Here is a 23,849-nt window from a genome sequence, read left to right as displayed (position 1 = left end):
AAAAACCTGTTGCCTGCCTAATAAAATTTTGAAGTATTGGGTTGTCCAAAAAGTTCATTTTTTTTCTATAAAATAAATGACATGTTTTTCATTGTCACCAATAACTTTATTAATTTGGATATTTTTGAGTATGTAAGCTCTCTCCCACATGGTATAATGTTGATTGTTCTCAATTAATGTCTCAATTTGATCGCTATCAACTTCAACTGGTCTGTGCAATTGTGGAGCATTGTTCAGCAAGAAATCTCCAGCATGAGGCTTTGCAAACCATTTTTGACACATTTGATCAGTCACAGAATCTTTCACCACACACTGCACAAATCTTTTTTTGTGTTGCAGTTGTGTTTTTTACTTTTCTTGAAATAATAAAGCATAATATGCCAAAAATGTTGGGTATTTTCTTCCACCTTCAATATTAAAATGGCTACACAAAAATTCACCAATTTTGATTTCTTTTTAAATGCACACTGTTATGACAGCTTTCACAATACAGTCTAACAAAATTATTTCAAATGAAGCTGGAGACAACTAAGTGCTACTAGAACCTTAGTACAGAAAAGAACAAATATACTTTTTGGGCAACCCAATAGTATACAGAATGAATAAAAGCATAAACTCTGCCCCCAGGATTCAAATCCTGACTGCTACTTGCTAATGCTATGACTTTGAGTGTGTTATTGAACACCCTTGTAACTGCCTCTTCATTTATAAATTGTATGTATCACATGTTTATAAAAAGTACTAAATGAATTAAAATATGTAAAGCACTTAGAACACTATCCAAAACTGCAAATTAATAGAAAAGTAAAAACTAGTTATGAAAAATGGTATGCAACAGACACATATCAGAATGTCAAAATTTAGAAACCTAGAGTGCAGTGTTTTCTCTTGCCTCCTCAACTTGATTTGCATACAAATGTATTTTTCCCCCAGTGAATCCCAACCTTTGGCTAGGATCATATAGAGCTCTTTCTCATTTTAATCCCGTGAAGGAAGAGCTGGTGTTATATGTGACTGGGAGTAAGCTATCTGTTGTAATAACTCCAGAGCTAAAATTGCTTCTGCTTATCCAGAGACTCTCTCCACAATAGTCTTTGAATATTCTGAGAGTCAGAAAGACAGAGACCCCTTGCAAGTAATTATAATAGCTAATTAAAATAATTAAGATAATTGATTGATATTATAATCCAGTCAGTGTTCTAGATATTAAGCATTTTATCTCATTTAACCTTAACAACAACCTAATTAAATAGACACAACTATAATAATCTTTTTTTTTTTAATGAGGAATCTGAGGTACAGAGAGAGTAGATGACTTGGTTATGGTCCTACAGTCAGAACGTAGTGGAACCAGATTTGAACTGAGAAGTCAAACTCAGTCAGTCTGATTCCAGGCAACCTTTTACTCACTACTTTAACTAGGAAGCATGTCGTCATTTTATAGCTAATATAAATTACTTACTTCTTGTATAAGTTTACTTTAGCTGCTGTAAAATACCGCAGATGACTTCAACAATAATAAATATTTTTCGTATGTTTCTGGAGGTTAGGAATTCAAGACCAAGGATTCGGCAGGTTTAGTTTCTCCTGCAGCCTTTTCTCTGTCTTGCAGATGGCCACCTTCCTGCAGTGTCCTCACATGGTCTTTCCTCTCCTGGTGCATCTGGGTGTGTTCTGTGTGTTTGAGTGTCCTCTTCTTATGTGGAGGCAGTCAGATTGGATTAGGGCTCATCCTAAGGACCTTATTTTAACGTAATGACTTATTTAAAGACCCTGTCTCTAAATATAGTCCCATTTTGAGTACTAGGATTTAGGATTTCAACATAGGAATTTTGAAAGGACAAAATTTAGCTCATAGTACCTCTAATCTGTGGCTCCAGAAATCGAAACCTGGAATGTGTTGCATTAAAAATGTCTCAATAAAAACTTCATTCTTTGTTTATACTACTACAATTAATGTACCTCTGATGATTTTGTCAACACTAACAAAAGTCCTTCCTATTCTCTGTTATTCTCTGTCCTTTCCTATTTTTAAACATCTCAACTCTTGGGACTCTCTCAAACTTTTACACTGTCATAGCACCTTCACATATGTCCACTAGTTTCTTCTGTGTTGCTTGTTAGATGCTATTTCCTTTCAGAGTGGAGGCCCTGGGAGAAAAGTTCTTTGTTTGATTTCATGGTTCTCTATGAAAATTTGTGTGTACTAACTTAGTTTTCTTTTCCCAGAGAGTTCTCCACATGATTAGCAAAGGGTGGGGGGAGGGTGGGACCTTCTCATGTTCGTAGCCTCCATTTCACCACATTCATTTTACCAGACACTCACTCCAAGCCAAGTGCTGTGAAAAAGTGTTTTACATCAATCACTTTCTTCCCATTTTCATCTTTGTTTTATGTTAGCTAACATTATTATTCCTATTTACAGATGAGAAAACTGGTGTTTAAAGAGATTATGTTGTTTACTAAGTGTCACAGAGCTAGTAAATGGAAGAGCTGGCAGACATTTCAGAGCTTGGGGTCTTAACCCTGGTGATCTATAGTGGCCGGGCTTTGGCTTCTTTTCTTTCTTTCCCATTTTTTTTGAATATGGAGTTATTTTCAATTTAATGCATTAGAAAATAATTGGGAAAAACTAATATTTTTTCCTAAGATTCCAAAACTTGCATAATTTCAACAGGTATTCCACTTTTAGATGATTGAAACAGTTAAGTCAACTACGAATCTTACAATGATATGTCTAGATTTAGAGATATTTCAAGTACTAGCCCCCCCACCAAGACATCACAATTTCATAATTTGTGTGATTCTTCAGAGGCTCTGGTGCTTGACTTATTTCAGTGCACATTACAGACAGTGCTCTAGAGTCATATTAGAGTGAGCCAACTGGTTCACCTCTTCGTCCACTCATTTGGTAGCATGATAGCATCCATGTTTGAGAAAAAGTCTTATTTTTGTATTCCGATAAGAACTTGTACTTTGCTAAGCATTTGTAGTTGTTGTTGTTAGCCAGTATGTATGTTGGGGTGTTTCGTTGGTAGAGTCTTCCCATCAGTTCTAAGAATGTGTTTTAAGAATAGTAGATTCCCCACTATGCCACTGTGTCATCTCCGGGAACTGCAGGAACATTCTGGGCTGGAAGGTCCAGTGAGTGATATGGTTTGCATCCTGGCTTTGATTATGGATTATATTTTTATCATTGTATAAGATGTTGCTGAGCAATTTCTCCCTATTTACGATGGGGCAAAATATGTAGAAACTCATATGAAGGGGATTATAACAATTATGTAATCGTCACACTTTGAGCATCATAATTGCCAGATATTGAGTATGGAGATTATAAAAATAAATACATTTAAATTACAAACTGACTATATTGTGATGCAATTCATACCCACATTTTAAAAGTCCTTCTTAGAGCCCCTGGGCTGCATGCAGGTGCTAAACATAAATGGAACCCTGATAGGATCTGAGAAAAAGAATCGTATGTTCCAAGTGCAAGTAGGAAAGCCAAATATTGCACTTATTCTGGCTCTGGGAAAAGTACATACTGTTATACTCCGGCACATTGGAACTTTCCAGGGATGTGCCTGGTGTCTTGGAGTAAAGCCAATGTGATTTTTCTGCCATCTAAGTCTTGCTTCTTTATAGGTCTTTTTGCCATGCTCATTATGTAAATCATAGCTTCTTGTCCCTGAATTGTGAGACTTTTCTCTTTATCTATACAAATGGAACACCCTCAGCTCTTTCCAGAATCTTGAAGATATAATCATATGTTCCTTCATGGCTACAGGCGTGACTTTATACAAATGTATGAAAGACAGAGATGATGAAGGGAAGTCAGTCATGTGTACCCATCCTATGCAATAATTACTATTACTAGTGATATTAATATTTAAATAACATCCCCTAGGTGTTTATTTTTGGCAGATGGAGGATGATTTTACTTTTCAGTTGTGCCACTTAGTCTTGGAAATCCAGGCTTAAAATAAACAACAAAAAACAAACACCAAAAAACTATGATGTTAAGATATTTAGTTTCAAACATTTTACTGGTCCTAAATATTGGTTTGGTTTGACAAATCCTTTTACAATCTTGAGAGAGATATTGTGAATTTTCAATAACTTAGAAAGATCAACACACCCGACATCAAGAACTCAGTACAAATAGACACTGTTGCCATTTAAAATCACTGATTGTCATTTAATTATAACAAATTATTAGTATTGGTTTGTTTTCAGTGAGACTTAGGGTCCACTTTTAGTGTGCAGGATTCATTTTGAGTCTAAATAAAGTAATACATGAATTCCTAACATTTATGAATAAAATTAAAAGAGTAAATGGGTTATATTGGTTCTAAGGAGCATGTTTCCAATGGAAAAGAAGTCATTCAGAATAATCCCAATATTGCCTAAATAGAATAATGAAATGATGGCTGACTCTGAACTTTCCAGGGTGAAAAGAATTTTTTAAGTCAATGATAAGAGGAAAATTCTCTATTTCTAGCTATAATGAGGATTTTTGGTGGGATATATAGATCTTGAAATTCCCATATGCTATTCTCTGTAAATTTGTATTATCTACTTTGTAATTACTCCTGAATCACTTTCTGAAGACACAAATTGATTCTCATTCTTTTTTGAAGACAGACCATCCCTTCTACTAGCAAGTTTAGGAAACCAGCCATACTGCAAAGTATGGAATATGGCAGAAGGGGGAATACGGCCATGTCAGCAGCTTGGAAAGCATTCAGAGAAGCTTGCAAAGTGGCTGCATAGTCTCAAAATCTTGATTAGGAATCACAGTGCAGATTAATGGGGATCTGACTGAAATCATACATTTATTTCTTTTAAAAACTGGCAGTTTTGTGTCAAGTGTCCCAAGATCACCCTCAGGCTTGAAAATTGAAGAACCCATAAGACTCAGAAAAGCTGTTACAGTTCTGGTTATGGTTTATTACAGTAAAAAGATGCAGATTCAAACACCAAGGTGAAAAAAGCTTGTGGAAAAAAGTCTAGGGGAAACCACTGGCAGCTTCGAGGTGTTCTCTCCCAGTGGAGTTGCCTGGAGAGATGCTTAGTTCTCCTGAAATGATGTGTGACAAAATATGTGAAATGCTGCCAGCCAGGGAAGCTCACCCAGGCCCTGATGACCAGGGTTTTCAGTGTGGATGTGTCAGGTTGGCATCCGAATGGCTGACCTCAGCCACTCAGACTCCAGCAACCACACTTCCCCAAGTCAAACTGATAGAGAGTGACTCAAGGCTTCAGGAATACAAAAATATTCGTATCAGGCAGAATATTCCCAGGGCTCAGAGGTTATCTCCCAGGGCCCAGGCCAAGGGCCAGTCTTGAAGTCGGGCCTTTCTTTGGAATGTTCATGATTTGAAGAGCCCAAGTCTGATAAGTTAACTCTTTCCTGAACAAGTTTATAGTGCATTATGATTGATGAATAGGTTATTTTTCTATAAAATTGTATTTAAGTACATTTCTTAAAGTAATTAAGGAAGTCTCCTATCAATGACAGTTCTATCTGTGGGGGAAGCTATCATTCTAAATCTTTTATTAGTGGAGAATTTAGTAAATAATTTAGAGTTCTAGAAGGAAACTCATGTAACAGTGTTTTTTAATAAAGGACAGAGTACATTTTGCCTTAAATCAAATATTTGTATCTTTTTCCCTGATGGGAATTGGTATTTCTTTAGAGAAGCCAGAAGAACAAGATATAGAACCCCACTAATTTCAAATAAGAATGTAATATTTTTGCAGTAAGCACTGATTTATAAATCCAACCCCCAGAGGTGTAGACAGGTTTATCACCCAGACATAAATGTCTAAATGCAAAACAGAATGCAAGGTCTAAGTTCTAAAATGTATTTGGATGATGCCATTACTCATTGATAAATGCAGCTGAAGTCAAAGAAAAGAGTTCAACTATTTTTTAAAGGTTGGTGATACTGCATTATTAAAGCTTTTAGATAAAAGGCCAAAAATATCTAATTTAATATTATGGGGAGAGATAAAGGAAAACTTGACAATTTTTATTGGTTTGTTTGCTTTTTTGGTTTCTAAAACTCTAACAATACCTTAGAATTTTAGAGCAAACACATATCTAGTGGTGACAGAGGACCAGTGGTTAATATTAGAATAAGCTTATTATAAGAAATGTACATACAGTCAGGATACCTTTTGCTAACAGCTCATGCTGTGACTAATTAGCTTTAATGTAAGAATAATAGAGCCATGCATACCTTTTAATTTTATGCATACTTTGGAAGTTCTATTGTACCATGAAAATGATTTCTTTAGTAAAATTTCAATAATGATGGACTGTCCATTATAAATCAGAGAGGTATTAATATATGTTAATATATTATTATGTGTTAAAATATATCTACATATTATAAAAGATATACTACACTGTAACATATATAAAATATATAAATATCTTAATATATAATATACAATATATTAAAATAGCCACATTAATTATGTTATTTCAAAAGAACAATAGGGGGGATAATAGGGGACAAAAGTGATTTAACTTCTAGGAATTTATTGAAGAAATCTGTAACACTAATTTGAAAGAATATAAGGAGCCCTATGTTCTTTACAGTGTCATTTACAATAGCCAAGAAAGATACGGAAGCAGCCCAAGTGCCCATCAGTAGATGAGTAGATAAAACAACTATGTACTTTTACACAATGGAATACTACTCAACCTTAAAAAGGAAGAAAAATTTACTTTTTGCAACAGCAGGGATGGAACTGGAGAACATCATGCTAAGTGCAATGTCAGTCAGAGAGAGCCAAATACCATATGATTTCACTTCTATGTGGAAAATTGAAGAATCCATAGGACTCAGATAAGCAAAATAACTAGTAAGCAAAATAGAGATAGACTCAGACAGAGGGCAGGCTGACAGCTCTGGGCAGGGGATTTGGGGGGTGGAGGGATCAAGAAGAAAAGGAAAAGATCTCGTGGACATGGACAACAGTGTGGTGATTGCTGGGGGAAAGTGTGGGTGGAGGTGGAAAAAAGTATAAGGAGGATAAATGCTAATGGAAAAAAACAGTAAAAAGCCCAAACAATATATATAAAAGAGAACTCATACAACTGAACAGCAAACAAACAAACAATTCAATTAAAAATGGGAGGAGAACCTGAAATGACACTTCTTCCAAGAAGACATACACATGTCCAACAGATACAGAAAAAGACGCTCAGCCTCACTAGCTGTTAGGTAAATGCATATCAAAACTATAAGTAGATACTACCTCACACCTGTTGGAATAGCTATTATCAACAAGACAGTAATAACAAGTGTTAGAGAATTTGTGGAAAAAAAGGAACTCTCATTCACTGCTGATGGGAATGTAAACAGGTATAGTTGTTATGGAAAACAGTATAGAGGTCCCTTGAAAAATTAAAAATAGAGTTGCCATATGACCCAGCAACCCTTCTTCTGGGCATTGACCTGAAAAATTTGAAAATATTTTGTTTTGCCAAGATATATGAACCTATATGTTCACAGCAGTATTATTCATTGTGGCCAAGACATGGAAACAACCGAAATGTCTTTCATAGGGGACTCAATAAAGAAGATGAGGTACATATATAGAATGGAATATTACTCAGCCATAAGGAAAGATGAAATCATGCCATTTGTGACAATGTGGATGGACCTTGAGAATATTATGCTAAGTGAAATGTCAGTCAGAAAAAGCTAAGAACCATATGATTTTGCTTACATGTAGGGTATGAAATTGAAACTCACAGTCACAGACAACAGTATGGTGGTTCCCAGAGGGAAGGGGGTAGGATTAGTAAAGGGTAAAGGGGGCCAAATATATGATAATCAAAGATGATTTGACTTTGGGTGGTAGGCACACAATGCAATGTACAGATAGATCATGGAAATGTACGCTTGAAACCTACATAACCTTATTAACTAATGTCACTCCAATAAATTTAAAAATATTTATTTTTGATGTTGATGTCCTAACATTTATAGAAATGTTGAAAACCTGAGGAATATTGGAAGAAGTGTAGCGAGTGCTTATTGAAGCTCTGTGTTCCTTCCTGATGCCCCAATACAACTATTTCCTGGATCTCTGCACTGATCTATCTTCATGTCCATGTGACATTTGTGATGGGGAACCACAAGATATTGATTCATTCCCAAATGAAATGCATTATATTCCTGCTATGCAGTCATTTCCAGAGTAGTATTCACTGGGATTTGAGGTCAGGGTCTGGAAGCGCAGTATAACATAAGAAAGAGTGTTTTAGGTAAGTGGTCTGTTTGTTTTGCTGTTTTTTCAACTCTAAAAGCCTGGTGGTTCCAATAAGATATTATAGATGGAAGTGGAAAAGTAGATTTTCCTACTTTGGATGGGGTTGAGGGAGGAGAGAACTAAATAAATCAAATCATAGATCTGATACAGTAAATCAAGCCATAGGCAGTACTCCCACAGGTTTCCTGTGGTTGAAAACTGCCACTTATCTAAACAGAATGTAGGATAGTGGGTAGGGGTCTCTAGAATAATGCTGCTTTATTTAACTCTTGGCTAGACCAGTACCTGATGATAGCTTTAGGGCAAGTTACCCAACCTTTTTATCTGTAAAAGTGGAAAACCCTAGTACTTATCTCAGAATTCTATGGATTAGCAATTCTGACATATGTGCTAGTAGGCCCTTGGTATAGGTATTCGTGGTAGTACCTGGATTATAGTAGGTGCTCAATAAAATCAAAGAATTATTACTGAATGGACACAAGTGATTCAAGTAATGTAGCTCGGTAGCTAGACTTTAGCTATACTGTAGCTAGACTTTATAATTCTAAAGTATTTTTAGAATTGGAACCGTTGCCTTCCCTGATATTTTGCAGTGTCATATTGGAGGCATCTGAATTATGCTAGCCTACTAAGTACTTTGTAATTTACAATATAATATAGCAGTTGGATCATGGAATATTAATCATTGAAGTATATTGTAACACAGATTAATGCCCAAGACACAGTGCACAGAGTTAGCAGTCAGGACCTTGGAAAGCAGGGGCTATTGCTTTCAGCGTAGGTAACTTTAGTAATTTATGTGATATCTAAGATTAACACATAGATGAATATATTCAGTTGAAAATAGTAAAGGCTAATACAAATTAATAGTCACAGATTAATATAAAATAAACTTAAAGGTGAAATAAAAGCACTCAGAACCCATACTGCAATCAGTGACAGCTATTTAGCAGGCCATTAATGTCCATGAGCATAAAATTTGGCAAATAAGAATGTGCTTGCTATGAAAAGTCACCTGTAAGATAAATGTCCTAGCTCTTTCTTCCAAGAAATTTCTATTTTAAAAGCATTCTTATGCAGAAATTGTAGAGCCACTACAAACCAAAAACACCATATTTTGTGATGTAAGAAGATATATAATAACCCTTTCACCCTTTGCTCTTTGGTGTGCTTAAAGGAGATCTCTATAGCCCCCAGGGCAGGCAGGGTGGATCTGAGATTCAGACCATTAAACTTTGCAATGTGAGTGTCTGGGAAAATGTTCATGAACCTACTTAAGTATTTCCTTTTCTAGTTGGATTAGGAACTGAAATAAATTATGATGGACATCACTATGACTTATCAATATCTCATTCCCCTTTTCCTCTTCAGGAAATGTTATACTTCTCAGCTACCTTATAGATAGAAGAGACTAGATTCTAATTCTAAGCAATATAATATGAGCAAAAATCATATGTGGCACGCATAGTCTGAGGCAGTAAAATGTCCTTCTGCTGGATTCTCCAGACTCTTTCTTTGGCCTGAGGGATTGTGGAGGCAATGCCTGGCATCCTGAAGGACTGAGATGGTAAACCATACAATCAAATCAGCCTAGATTTCAAGGTTCCTGATTGGGGGATAACTGCATCAACAACTGCCTGGGTTTGTACCTGGTTTAGCATAACAGAAAATTAAACTCATTGTTTTTTTGTTGTTGTTGATGAAGTTCCACTTATAGGTGAGATCATATGGTATTTGTCTTTGACTGCCTGGTTTATTTCACTTAGCATAATGCTCCCCAGTTGTGAAGGGTAGGAGCTCCTTCTTTCTTTCTGCTGTGTAGCATTCCATTGTGTAAATATACCACAGTTTTTTGATCCACTCATTTACTGATGGGCACAAACAAGCAAGCAAAATATAATCATGGCCACTGAAATAAAGAACAAACTGACAGTAACCAGAGGGGAGGTGGGGAGGGGGATAACAAGGAAAAGAAGGGGAAGGGTTATCAAGGAACACACCTATAAAGGACTCATGGACAAACCAAAGGGGGGGTAGGATTGAGGGTGGAAGGTGGGGGTCAGTGGGGCAGGGCAGAGTAGTGGGGGAAACAGAGACAACTGTACTTGAACAACAATAAAAAAGTAAAAAAATAAACTCATGTATTAAGCCTCTGAGATTGTGAGACTGTTGTCACAGCATAGCCTATCACATCCTAACTAATGCAGAAGGTTAAACAGTACTTATTTTAGAAAAAGATGACTTTTGCGTAAATCTGTAAATCTAATTTTGGAAAGTTAATTACTCACATTCGGTTCTGATTAGCTGAGTCACCTGCAGCCAGAGAATTGGCTTTATTTACTTACTCATTGTCCATGTTTGCTCAGGTAACATACTGTGTTATATATACTGTGTATATATACATAGTATATACATACTGTGTATACTTCCAAGTATAAAAGAAGATTTAAAACTAACCATTGAATTTATTCTCTTTCAACTTTGGAAAGATTCAAAATAGAATACACCTGCAGGAGAATGTAACTGAATTCCATTAAGCAATCACCTGCCAATATTTGAATTTTGAGAGGATGGTATTAAATATCTTGTTAATTTAACTATGTTCATAATGCCAAGTTCTAAAATTCTGTTGAAATAATATTAAAATAAATATGAAATAATTCAAACTAGCATCAGAGACACATTGCAACATAAATGAAAAATAGCACACAAATCTATGTAGCCTGTTTCTATCGCCCCCGAGATTTAGTTAAAGAAAAACAAACATAACCTTTTTCAGTTGTTTTTCACAAGGGAAGAAGAAATGGAACATTTGATTATAATTGTTTTAATGAGCTGTGATTCAAAATGATGAAGTTATAATGGTTTGGGTAAAAAATATTTTCTTAATGAGCCTTTATTTCTATCAAAACCTACAGGATATACAACTCTCCAAGGATAAAGTTTAGTGGCAAAGTAATATTTGCTTTCTGAAAATTAAAACCCCTAATATTTATCTGTTTTATTTTCAACAACATACTTATTAATTATTAGTGACTATTACCACAGAGAAGAGATGTGTTCAAAGAATACAAGCAAAACTGTACAATAGACATATAATGTTACTAGTTTTCACACTGAATTTTGGCTGTAAGGTAATTTTCTTTGCCTGATTTTTGGGAGTCTCTAAATATTTTTTATAATTTATATATCCTCTAATTACAGGCACAAGCAGAACTGTCAAAAAATTTCAAAAAACAGTAAAAACACCATGTCTATTTAAAGTAGGACACAGAAACTGACACTTGTTTCAGATTTCCACTATGACTTCCTTGCTATTATAATTCATGCTCTTAGAATAAACACTATGTAAAGGAAAGCTAAATGGCTGGTGGGCAGATTATGGACCACTGAATGCAGCTTCAACCATGACTCGAGATAGAACAAAGCAGTGTGGGGATCAACATGCAATCTTATTATTGCAAATTACAAAAGATCAAATCCAGCTGATTTAACTTATCTGCATATTAGAATTCTGAGTAGTTATTAATGAGAAACAAAAGGGAAATACATACTTGGGATGGGTTAATGAAGAAGACCCTCTGCGGATGATCAGGAGGCGTGGGAAGACTGCCCTTGTAGGCACCAGCTTGTTCAGGTGTTACTCTGATTGTGCAACTCCCAACTGAAGTTCGTTCTTGTCAATGGAGAAGATAGCTTTGGATTTTGAACTTCTCCACATAGTCAATTAAATTAAACCTCTAAATTTCAGCTGGCTAATGGCAATGTTTTACTTGGTATCACACACACAAAAATACATATTTTATCCATCTTTGTAGTGTGAAATAAGATAATTTCAGAAACTGTTAAGAAGAAAGGGAAGTTAATGTCTCAAAACCTCTCCTTAACCTCGGTTCATTTTTCTTAGTAACTCAGTTTCACCAGTTTAGGCGTACTATCTGACCCTTTGTTATTATAAATGTTTAGATATTAAAACATTTACCTAATATATGGCCAAGAAACTGTCACATATAAAAGGAAATTCTATTTGTTAATTTCTGAAGGTATATACATCATGATTCATATGCAAAAAATTTAGAAAATAGACTCATCTCCCCTTTAAGGGCCAGATAAGGACTCATGTCAATAATAATAGGAATAGCTTGTAGCTGTCTGCTGACTTTATGGTGCACCCTGTTCTAAGCACTTGGTGCAGATTATCTAATTTCATGATCACAAAAATATTACCAAGTAGGTAATGTTTCAGTCTTCATGTTACTGGTGAGGAGACCATGGCACTGAAGAATTAAGTAGCTGCCTAAGGTCAACATTGAATATCAAATCAGAATGTTTTAATAGAGGGAAAGATTAATTTAGGGGTTATAAGGAAATTAAGTTATTCTTAGAGCTACTTTATTGAACATAAAATGAGTTAACAAATGATGTCTCCAGTACATATTTTTAACCTCTTTAATGTATATATGAATCCATTGGTATTATGTGTTATGTAATATATTTCTAAACTTTCAAACCAATAATAATTATTTATTCATTTAACAAATATTCATTGAGTCATTACTATCACCTACTATAAGGTTCTAAGCACTGGGAATAAGGTAGTGAATTTTCTGCCTTAATTGAGTTTTTATTTATTTATTTATTTATTTTAAAAGGTTAAGATTTTTAAAATTTATTTTATTTTATTTTAATTGTTCAAGTAGTTTTCTGAGTTTATATTCTGGAGTTATCATATCATACATATTACTCTCAACTTGATTCTCTCAAAATTGTGTTTTGAAGATTAATCCATATACACATAAATTAAGTTCTTATATGTTTTTAATTACTATACCATTGTATAAATATATCACAACTGATTGATTTCACCACTCATAAATATTGAGATATTTATCAATTGTGTATAATTACAAAGGATGAACCTGTGAACAGGTCTCCTATGTGAGATATATTCTCAAATATATGTGAGAATTTTTGTCTGATATATATACTTATGTATTAGGGTAAGATATTTATTCGTGCTGCTATAAGAAGCTACCTCCAAATCTCAGAGGCTCAACACGAAAGAACTTTGTTTCTTGCTCAAATAAAATCTGGTACAGATTCAAGGGAAATCTCCAGGGCAACTTTTGTTCTTGTTTGGCTTAACATTCTCTAGGCTGCCTTGATCATTTATTACCTACACATTTGTAGGTGCTTCCAAGATCATCTTGTCAAGACGAGTAAGAGCTGGAGGGTCTTGCACTGACAATTATATATCCAGCAATATGTGCCTCATCATTTACATTTCCCAGTCATTGGTCAGAGACCCACCCCAAAACAAGTGGAGTTTGATTCTTCTATGTGCTCGGCAGGAGGAAAGAAGTCCCCCCACCCTCCCAATTTAGCCATTAAATTGCCCTGTCATGACATAAACATATTTTACATTTATAAGATATTGGCAAATTCCTCCCCAAACTAATAGCTTGAAGTGCACATTCCCATCAAGTATATACCAGAATCCATATTTCCTCACAGACATCAGGGCTTGATTTTGTTTCAATTTATAATTTCTGGCCAATCTGATATACATAAATTATAATTTCATGATTTCAATTTCCACTTCTCTGGTTACTAGTGAGATTGAGTATTCACTGAAGATTTCTGAAATAGCCCTGGCTGGTGTGGCTCAATAAATTGAGTGCCAGCCTGTGAACCAAAGGGTTGCAGGTTTGATTCCCAGTCAGGGCATTTGCCTGGGTTGTGGGCCAGGGCCCCAGTAGGGGGTGTGCAAGAGGCAACCACACATTGAAGTTTATCTCCCTCTCTTTCTCCCTCCCATCCACTCTCTAAAAATAAATAGGTAAAATCTTTAAAAAACATGTTTAAGGAAATGTTTCTGAAATAGAAAATCCATCTATAGTGTTTGCCTTTAGGGAGAGAAAGTGTGAAATGGAAATAGGAGTGAATATAGAGGACTTTAAGTTTATCTACATCACTTTATTACTTTAAAATGTGATGAAAAAATACAAAAAAACATGAGCAATTGTTAAATTCATATGAAAATATGTCCATAGAAGCATTACTTTTTTTGGTTTCCACATTGAAGCAAGTTTAATGTTTTTAATTTAGATTCACTGTCTCTTACCTCCATGGATAGCGCTTGTGTTTTACTGTAACCCTGGTAACAAGACATGCCCAGATTCCCAATAAGTGCTCTTGAGACTTGGTACCTCTGTCCAGCTTCAATTTAACTAAACCTCTAGAGATTTGGTCATTAGGGGAAAGAAGATATTTGCTTTAATTCAAGTGAAAGTAAAATTTTACTTGAGAACCTGTAAGTGTGAGATTCTATGACAATGAATATAGTGGATGTTTATAAAATTATGGCTCTCAGTTGTGAAAAACAGAAAGGTTTTCCTCCAAGATCAGGAACAAGAAGAGGATGCCCAGTCTCACCACAATTTTTGTGTGTTTTGCTTAAATTTTATTTTTAAATTACAGTTCACATTCAATATCATTCTGTATTAGTTTCAAGTGTACAGAATAGTGGTTAGACAATAATATACTTGCAAAGTATTTCCCTTCCCCAATATTTCCAGCACCCATCTGCTACTATATATTGTTATTACAATATTACTGACTATATTCCTTATGTTGTACTTTACATCCCTGTGACTGTTGTGTAACTACATATTTGTACTTCTTAGTCCTTTTATTTTTTCCACCCAGTCCCTCAAGCCTCCTTCCTCTCATTACTTATTCAACATAATACTGGAAGTCCTAGCTAGAGCAATCAGGCAAGAGAGCATCCAAATTAGGAAGGAAGAAGTAAAACTGTCACCTCTTGCAAATGGCATGATTCTTAGTATAGGAAGCCCTAAATGCTCTACCAAAAAGCTATTAGAAACAATAAACAGATACAGTGGAGGTACAGGACACAAAATCAATGTACAAAACACTTATCACACTCTTATATTACTAAAAATGACATTTAAAAATTCATTTGTATTTGCAGCAAAAATTAAAATGCCAGTGAATAAACTTAACAAAGAATATAAAGGACTATACACTGAAAACTAGAAAGCATTATTAAAAGAAATTGAAGAAGACACAAAGAAATGAAAAGACAGGTTGTGTTCATAGATTGGACTAATCAACATACTTAAAATGGTCATATTACCCAAAGCAATTACAGATTTAGTGCAATCCCCATCAAAATCCCAACTTCATCTGTCAAAGCAATATAGAACAAAAAAAGTCATCACATTTATATGGAACCCCAAAAGACCCTGAATAGCCAAAGCAACCCTGAGAAAAAAGAACAAAGCCAGAGGTATCACACTCCCTGATTTCAAATATACTACATACACTACAAAACTACAATAATAAAAACAGCATGGAATTGGCAGAAAAACAGACACACACCCAATGGAACAGAACTGAGAATCGAGAAAGAAGTGCACATGTATGTGGGCAAATAATTTTTGACAAAGGAACCAAAAACATACACTGGAGAAAAGAAAGCCTCTTCAGTAAATGGTGCTGTGGAAATTGGACAGCCACATTCAAAAGAATGAAACTAGACTGCTATTTGCTACTACACACAAAAATTAACTCAAAATAGATTAAAACCTAAATATCAAATATGAGACACTAAAATGCATAGAAAAAAATCTTATGTACCAAACTTATGGATGTTGGCCTTATAGCAGATTTTATTAATTTAACCCTAAAAACAAAGGAAGCAAAAGAAAAGACAAATGAATGGGACTGTATCAAACTAAAAAGCTTCTGCACAACAAAAAAAGCCATCAACAAAACAAAGAGACAACCAACCAAATGGGACAACATATTTGCAAACAATACCTTTGATAAGGGGCTAATATGTAAAATATATAAATAACTCAAACAACTCAACAACACAAAAACAAACAATCCAATTAAAATATGGGCAGAGGGCCTGAAATGACACTTTCCTGAAGAAGACATACAAATGGCCAACAGATAGATTCAGAGTCTCAAGTTCATTAGCTATATGGGAAATGCAAATCAAAACCACAGTGAGGTACTACTTCATATCTGTTGGAAGGGCTATTATCAATAAGACAAGACAAGTTATAACATATGTTGGAGAGACTGTGGAGATAAAGGAACCCTCCCTCATTCACTGCTGATGGGAATGTAAACTGGTGCAGCTGCTATGAAAAAACACTATAGAGGTACCTAAAAAATTAAGAATAGAGTTACCACAAGACCCAGCAACCCCTGCCCTGGGTATCTGCCTGAAAAAATTGAAAACATTTATTCACAAAGATATATGCACCCCTATGTTCATTGTAGCATTGTTCACAGTGGTCAAGGCATGGAAACAACCAAGGTATCCTTCAAGAGATGATTATATAAAGAAGATGTGGTATATATATTCAAAAGAATAATACTGAACTATAAAAAAAGATGAAATACTGCCATTTGTGACATGGCAGTATGGATCTTGAGAAGATTGTGCTAAGCAAATAAGTTAGACAAAAAAGTCAACCATATCATTTTACTTATATGTGGGATATACAGAAATCAACAAACAAGAAAAACATACAAAAAACTCATTGATAACAGTATGGTGGTTACCAGTGGGAAACGAGGTTGGGGGAAGTAGGAGAAAGTAAAGGAGATTAAATATATGATGACTGAAGGAGACTTGTTTTTGGGTGGTGAGCACAATACACAGTTGATATAGTATAGAATTGTACACTTGAAACTTATATAATCTGTTTAACCAATGTCACTCAATAAATTTAATGAAATTAGACACAAATAAATAAAATTAATAAAATTATGGCTAGAATTTTTATAGGCATATTTATAGAGAAAGCAGTTCACTGTATTTGTCATGTGAAAAAGTAGATATAAAAGGATTTGAAATTTTGATAGCTTATGCAGGTGATTATATTAAATGTCCTTTTGATTTACATATATTTTTTAGAAGAAAATATAACTACTTCAATTTCAATATTACAGGTTAATTCAGCTAGTTGGGCTTTTTTTTGAGTAAATATATTCTTTAGTCTTAATCTCTTGGTCATTGAGTTTGAAAACAAGTTGTATCTGCTTCTTATTTCCTCTGGAGAATTTTTGTTTCAGTAAAAGATTTGTGAAACCCATACTAGTACTTGTTCATTTTGAGGTTTTCTTCTTGTTTTTCAGTAAGCAGTGTACTCTGAATTCTGGCTAAGAAAGTTTACTTTATTGTTATTTTCCTAATTTTCTCTTTCTAGCGTTTCAATACATTGTTCACATCTGACTGGAAAACTTATTTGGCTTCACATCTCGGGGTTTTAAATAGTTAAAGGCACTGTGTTTTGCAATTCTTCTTTCTTTTTTCTTATCTGTGAACATTCCTAGAGTTTAATTCTTGGCCATTTCTCCTTCTGTTTTGCATGCTTTCCCTGGATCCGCTAGGAATCATGGTTTTGAGTTCCTCTTCCAGGCTGATGGCCCTCTCTTTTACAGAATTTATTCTATTTATAATTAGGTTAGGTTCCAAAGGTTTGGTTTAAGTCTGTGAAAGCTGTGTGCAAAGTGACACTTAAAATGAGTGACTACTAACATCCTCTGATGCTACTAGGCAGAGTTCATAATGTTTTCCCTCTCCTCTGGCTCAAGCTTTGTTAGAGCCATAAGGGAAGCTGTTCATTTACCCTAGCTTTAGAGGTCTGTTTCTCAACTGCTTTTGGAATAATCCTTTGGTGGATTATCTCCTTAAACTAAACATATTAAAATTTCAGATCATTTTCTTTCCAAATAAGCTATCTGTTTCTCCTTTAAAAAAATGATACCATTAAAGTCACTAGAACTGAGTCTCTGAAATGCCTATATCCTCACATTAATTTTATCTCATACACTCATTTTTATCAAACCCTGTTTATTCTTCCTCTAAACCTTCTTGAGATCTATACATTTTTGCCATTACCAGTATGAATAAACTAGCTTCCTAACTAATCATCCATGTGCTTTGAAGTTGACAGCTGAATGCCCGGCTTTCAGTCTCCTGCAGCTCCTGTGCCTTCTACACACTACACTCCCTTCATCTTCCTACAGGGCCAGTTTACATGCCAGCCCTTGGCTCGATAACCTGTATTGATCAACAATTTCTTATTATATAAATTCAGCCTCCTCAAGTTGGCATCAATTTGCATAATAATCTGGTTTCACACTAATAGCTAAACATTTATTTTCTATCTTTCCAAGGTGAATCCTACATTTCATCAAATTAAAATATTTCCTCACAGAAGTAGCCCATGCATTCTCAACTCCAGGCTTTTATTCCTTCTGGTACTGGTCTTGGATTGCCTTTTCCTTTTTTTTTTTCGTATAAATCTTAGTGATAATTTAAGATCCAAGTGAAGTCTCACATACTCATGAAATCCTTCAACATCTTTATTTTTCAATGACACCCCCCTATTTAAAACTATTTTTATTAGAAACATAATATAAGCTCAAAATAGGGGATTTCAAAAGTCCATGAAAGCTTCAACAAATTGAAAACATAATACACCCTGATCTCATTTAATGCTGTTGTGTTTACTTTCATTTTCACTATTATTTTGATGACTCTCCTTTGGAGCTTCAAAATGTCTCACCACCCAGTTTCAGTGGGACACCTTTAATGCATATAAAACCTTAAACCCCTGGATGGCCATAATCTCAAACGACTATTACACTTTGTTGTATTTCTTCCAGTATTTGCTAAAATGCATTTTATATGTTTAATATTTTTAAATATTTAAAAATTATATTTAACATTATAATGTTAGGTAAGACTTTAAATTTTTAATGACCCCATATTCTAACATATAAATTGCCTCATATTCCACTATAATTGATATAATTTTAGATATTTGCTACTTCTTATAAATGCTACTGAAAGAGCATTTTTAGATATAAGTCATCACCCAATTTCAGATAATTTATTTAGGTTAATCTAGAAATGAAATTATTGTGTTAAAATTATGAAAATTTTATAGCTAAAAATTTATATTGTCAAATTGCTTTCAAGGGGGGTCTTATAAATTCAAAATCCCAAATCAGGAGTGCCTATATTTATTGTGACAAAATAGTGACTTAAATTTTTTTCTGATAAGATTTTAAATGGTTACAAGTGGTATAACTTTCTGTCTAATCTCCAGGATCCTCTGTAAAATGTAGATAATAATAATGTCTATGAAAATTTACAGTACATCATTTTTTTACATACTGCCCAATGCAAAATACATAGCCAACAAATGGTAGCTGTTAAGATTATAATTGCCTATATATCACATGTTATATTTTATTTCAATTATGGTATATTCTTTTACTTTAGACATCATACATTGCTAGCAAAAGAGAATTCCCCAGATGGTTCCTTTAACTTAATGGTAAGAAATTTCACATATTAAAGCATTTTCAAATATAGGGGATCCAAGCAGTAAAATGGAGATTTCTTTAAATTATTGCAGGTTTCATCACTATATTGCCCAGGCCATGTTTCTTCTTTCCCTTGAAGTCTCCCAGCCTCTAACACTGTCAATCAGTTCCTCACTGCTCTTGCAGTGGCTCTACTCAGAAAAGTGCCTGAGTTTCTTTCATTAAGATGCCTTCATTAAACTTCAGTGGAAGATGACAAGGAGGCACATCTAGGTTTTGGGGAGCCTAAATCTCATATACTTTTAGAATAATTTTAAAGGAAAATAATAAGAATTATGAATTAAAAAATTGCCAATGTTCCTGCTTGTTCCTTGCAAGTGAGTGGGAGGAGCCCCAAAGTCATAGCTTCATGGAAAATCAGCTACTGTCCCTTTGCGTGCCCCACTGCACATTGCAAATTACCTTTAACAATGAAGGTGTTCAGGCCCTGGCTGGTGTGTCTCAGTGAACTGAGTGCCAAAGTGTCACAAACCAAAGTGCCGATAGTTCAATTCTCAGTCAGGACACATGCCTGGGTTGTAGGCCCAGTCCCCAGGGGAGGACACACAAGAGGCAACCACACATTAATGTTTCTTTTCCTCTCTTTCTCCTTCCCTTCCTCTGTCTCTGAAAATAAATAAATAAAATCTTTTAAAAAATGGTTCTCAGTTCACATTTGTTGACTTGAACAGAAATTGAGACTTGAATAAGAATTTGAGAATTGTCCCAGGTGTTTCCATATTATATACAGATCAAAGTGTTAGCCAAATTCATAGTGTTCCCTTCATAGCAGTGATTGAGATATATGAATCTGCTGACTGCATGCTAAATATAAAGGACAAAATTCACCCTTGATTTTTCTTCTGATATGCATTACAGCCCCTTGATGAAGAGACTACAAAGAGAATACACCCAGCTACCATAAAACCTCATTCCTGCCAGCCTCCCAATGGAGATATTCACTCCCTGAGTTTTCTTTTTATGTCCTCACTCTCTAAAATTATTCTAATAAAAACGGGAAAACTGGCTATTAGTTTCATTGTTAGAATTAAGGCTGATCACAGATTTTAATCATGACTGAGGACATTTCAATGGTTAAAGAAAAAAGACTCAGACTGTTTAATAAGGGACTGCTTTTCAAGCTCTTTTTACTGATTTTGGACAACTGTGATTAAGAGTCTATGAGATCATTCCTAGCCAGTTTAAGCCCTGTCACTAGAAATTAAAAAAAAAAGTTCTCTTGTATTATAAATCCAGAGAGGTGAAGTCTCATTTTAAGCTTTGATTACCAAAGGACAACAACAAAGACTGGGAGGTAAACAGTACTTACTGGTCTACAGTAACCATGACTGCTGTAAAGATCAGACAGACTGCTTTACACTGAGGAGGGCCTGTTTCTGCATCAGGCTGCTACTGCCTTCTGACCATCACCGCTTCTTACTTGGGAAACTAAGATTTCAGCAAGCTTACCCTGCTACTGTCATCTTTAATTATTGCCCTTTCATAAAGGCCATTTCTTGTTTACTTCTTAAGAGAAGGCAGGCGCTTTAGGTGAGAGTATGTTTCTGTGTCTTTCAAGGCATATGTATCAAACCCCTTTTTTAACTGAACACCTTGTTGAGAACTATTTAGAAGCCTGGCTTCATACTTCCTTTACAATAAAGAACAAAATGCTCCCGGCACGATAATTCTGCTTAGGAATGGATAGATTCTCACATACCTAAATTCTGAAAGGTACATGAGATGGTCTTAACTAAACGACAGGTTGCCATGGTTACATTCTTCTGTGGCTCAGATGTGGATAGGGGCCAATTATCAAGTTTTGTTTGGTTGATTTTAAGTAGTTTGTTACCTGGATACTCAACAAATAAGAAAACGGAAGAAAAAAGACTTATTTTCTTCCCTCTTAGAAAGAAATAGTCATCGTAGAAAAGAAAATATCCTCAAATTCCCAACAACATAGTAAATTATTTAGTTCAGATAGAGTGGCTACACTGTTGACTTTATTTAGAGACTAGCGCCAGACCTGTGCATGAAGATAGCTTTAATGCTGCACATTGGATTTTTTTGTTAAGTTTGTTGATTCTATAAAACCAGCTTTAAATAATTCTCCTCCTACTTTCCAAATTCGTCTGCTGCTTTTCAAATTTGTATGTGTGTGCATTTGAATAGTTACTTCTTTTGTCAGTTTTGCCGGTTGGCCTTCCGCTCCCTCCCATGGTGGAAGTGGGGTTGTTAATTAATGATATTCCAGAGGCAATTTCTGGAGTGACTATTGGAAAACCCTTCTTAATTAACAAAATGATAAATTCCCCACTGTAGCAGTGCTGCAGTGAAGTTCATCTCTGTCATTCAAAACCCTTGATTTTAAAACATCCTCCGACATTTTTGTGAGTATGTTGGGCACTTAAATTCTGGATCTTTTATCAAAGGCTCCACAGTAAGCCAGAGAAGGAAAAATAGAGTGAAGAGGAGAAGGAAGAACTTGACAAAACTAAAATGCTATTCTCTCATTGTAATAGTTCATACGGGCACTGTCAGGGGAGCATTGTAATTTTGTCAAGCGTGTCTGCTACTCTCATTTATTCCATCTCTGCTTGTTATCGAAGTTTCAGATTAAATGTAAAGATATGAATGTGTTGCCATAATAAATTTATAAGTGGATATTTAAAGAGCAAAGATTTGAATGACACAAATGAACCTCAGTGTAGCAGTAAAGTGGATAGGATTTGCAGAAAGATGCCACAGAAGTCAGAAATGACTGCTAGAATCGCCTTAATTAAAAAAAAAAGAAAAAGAAAAACGTGAGCTTCATGAGCCACCATAGAATGTATCTAATATGAAATTAGGTTTGCTTTACATTATTTATACCACTTTAAAATAATCTAATAAAAGCTTTAGAAAATCTGATTTAACTGAATTATTCAAATGTAAGACAGATACTTAGACAATGGGAAGCTAAGCTGTAAAATTTGAGGACAGAAGGTAAGACTCCAGACAAAGTTAAAGTAGCATGTTTTTTAAAGTATGGGTTTATTTATAAGATATTTATAAACTTCAGTTCATTTTTGAAGTCATATTTTGCTATGCAAACAGTAATTTCAATGTAATAAACTGTAGAGATAACACTTTCTAAGGATGTCTAGTTTACTCCCCACTGTGAGCCTGGTGTTTGTTTTGATGTCATATTAAAACCACATAACCTGAGACAGTCTTCTGGAGTTTGCATAACATTTGTATTCATAATATTCATAATAAGAGAAAAGGTGATGTAAGGTGGCTCCCAGCTACCATTACATGATGCATGGTTAGGATTCAGAGCACAGGGCGGGGAAGAAGCAATGGGGAGTTAGAATAAGGACACAGGGTTTAACTGACATGATCCTGAGCAGACCTGACTTGTGTAATGACAATCAAACAGTAGATAACCCTGAAGGCAATCTGAAAAAGAAGAATGAGGTGGTCATACTAGCAGATATGAAAGAAGATGAGTAAGCTTTTCTGAAATGTCTGAATCACTATTGAAAATCATGTCCTTCAATTGTGACCAACAGCTCTTTTTTCTTCTCCTGCCTGCTGCCTCCCGGCTAGTATAAGGATTCGAGTTTGCTTATATGCATTAACACAGAGGAAACCCAGTCAGGATAAAGTTAAAAGGATTGTTAGGAAGAGGGAAAGAAAAATGCATACAAAAACAGCAGTGGAAGTTTCAGAGTAATAACATGAGAAGGACCTCATTTAGTCTGTTTTTTTTTTATTTTATTTAAATATTTCTTGCAAAATGATATCTGACTTAAGCTTAAATGGAGAAGGAGAACATGAAAAGTTCCTCATGTGGACTTAGATCCAGTGTTTGTTTTCAGTTTGGTATAGACAGTAAATCTTAGGAGCAGTTTAGGCAGTTAGTTTAATGGTTAACAAATAACTTACAGGACTAATGAAGCTCATGCTTTTAATAGACCCACTCAGTAAATTGGGGTTGGGGGAGAATATTAGGCATTTTAGCTAGTGACCAATGGCAACAGATTTTGCCCAATAAGTGGTATGTGGTAATTGTCCTGTCATACTTTCAGACAATTAAACTAGATTTTATCATAAAGTCAAGCTAGTATTAAACATCATTACTTTTTAAA

This window comes from Phyllostomus discolor, chromosome 3, assembly GCF_004126475.2.
Source record: "Phyllostomus discolor isolate MPI-MPIP mPhyDis1 chromosome 3, mPhyDis1.pri.v3, whole genome shotgun sequence".
NCBI classification, from domain to species: domain Eukaryota; kingdom Metazoa; phylum Chordata; class Mammalia; order Chiroptera; family Phyllostomidae; genus Phyllostomus; species Phyllostomus discolor.
This window is presented reverse-complemented; position numbering follows the sequence as displayed.